The sequence below is a fragment of the Triticum dicoccoides genome, chromosome 5A, assembly GCF_002162155.2.
Source record: "Triticum dicoccoides isolate Atlit2015 ecotype Zavitan chromosome 5A, WEW_v2.0, whole genome shotgun sequence".
In the NCBI taxonomy this organism is placed as follows: domain Eukaryota; kingdom Viridiplantae; phylum Streptophyta; class Magnoliopsida; order Poales; family Poaceae; genus Triticum; species Triticum dicoccoides.
This window is the reverse complement of record NC_041388.1, coordinates 86,210,001-86,211,980: the sequence shown is the minus strand read 5'-3', so window position 1 is coordinate 86,211,980 and position 1,980 is coordinate 86,210,001.

Here is a 1,980-nt window from a genome sequence, read left to right as displayed (position 1 = left end):
TATACCCCGACTGAAAAATCAAGCAGCTGATGATCTAGCAAAGATAGGTTCCAAGAGAGAAGCCATTCCGAGTGGTGTGTTCTTGGAGCATATACACACTCCGTCAGTCAAAGAAGATCCTTTCACCGAAGAAACTCTGCAGCCCAAGAGTGCCACAGATCCGACTGAGGTCGAAGTCCCAGCGGTGGTCGACTTGATTATGGAGGTCTTAGTGGTCATTCCCGACTGGACAGTTCCATATGTCGCGTATATCCTGAGAAAAGAGCTTCCGGAGGATGAGGAAGAGGCTCGACAGATCGTCCGTCGATCTAAGGCCTTTACCGTAATCAAAGGACAATTATACAGAGAAAGCGCGACTGGAGTTGGTCAGAAGTGCATAACACTAGAAGAAGGTCGACTTATCCTCAATGATATCCACTCGGGAACCTGCGGTCATCATGCGTCCTCTCAGACCATTGTGGCCAAAGCATACCGAGCCGGATTTTACTGGCCAAAGGCGAATGAGATGGCGAAAGAGATAGTGGATAAGTGCGAGGGATGTCAGTTCTACTCGAATATGTCGCACAAGCCTGCGTCAGCTCTGAAGACCATCCCACTCGTCTGGCCTTTCGCAGTATGGGGATTGGACATGGTCGGTCCTTTAAGGACAGGACGAAGTGGCTTCACGCATGTACTGGTGGCAGTCGACAAGTTCACCAAGTGGATCGAGGCTAAACCAATCAAGAGCCTTGACACCGGTACTGCTGTTAGCTTCATCAGGGAACTAATATTCAGATATGGAGTCCCGCACAACATCATTACGGATAATGGGTCGAACTTTGACTCGGAGGAATTCAGAGATTTCTGCAGCTCCCAAGGCACACGGGTCGACTACGCTTCAGTCGCCCATCCGCAGTCGAATGGACAAGCAGAGCGAGCTAATGGACTGATTCTTAAGGGATTGAAGCCTCGACTGATGCGTGATCTCAAACACGCAGCTGGATCTTGGGTCGACGAACTTCCCTCAGTACTTTGGGGACTGCGGACCACACCTAATCGGTCGACCGGAAGAACTCCATTCTTCTTGGTCTACGGAGCTGAAGCAGTCTTGCCGAGTGATCTTCTCCACAATGCTCCTCAAGTTGAAATCTACAACGAAGCAGAGGCTGAACAAGCGCGGCAGGACGCAGTCGACCTTTTAGAAGAAGAAAGGGAGATGGCTCTAATCCGGTCGACCATCTACCAACAAGATTTGTGTCGTTTCCACGCCAGAAATGTGAGAGGTCGAGCCTTCCAGGAAGGGGATTTGGTTCTCCAAGTGGATCAGCACAAACCACACAAGCTTGCTCCTTCTTGGGAAGGCCCCTTCATCGTCACCAAGGTCCTCCACAACGGGGCGTACCGTCTTTACAACGTCGAGCATAATATCGACGAACCCCGAGCTTGGAACGCGGAGCTACTCCGCCCATTCTACACTTAAGTTTTATCACTCGGATGAGTTGCAATAAAGTACTTTTGTAGTTCATGGACCTCAAAATAATAGTGTCATAGTCCCTCCATACTTTCTGTCACTTTTTATTTTTGTCCACATAAAATTCCCCCTCAGTGGGTGACTTAGTCGCGAATCCGTTTCGCCTAAGTTTGTAAAAATCCTACCGAGTGGTGAGCCAGCCTCTCACTCGGAGGCTTAGCCGCGAATCCGTCTCGCCTAAGTTATAAAAATCCTACCGAGTGAAGAGCAACCCTCTCACTCGGGGGCTTAGCTGCAGCCCTGTGCTCGCCTAAGTTATAAAAATCCTACCGAGTGAAGAGCAACCCTCTCACTCGGGGGCTTAGCTGCAGCCCTGTGCTCGCCTAAGTTATAAAAATCGTACCGAGTGAAGAGCAACCCTCTCACTCGGGGGCTTAGCTGCAGCCCTGTGCTCGCCTAAGTTATAAAAATCCTACCGAGTGAAGAGCAACCCTCTCACTCGGGGGCTTAGCTGCAGTCCAAGCACTCGC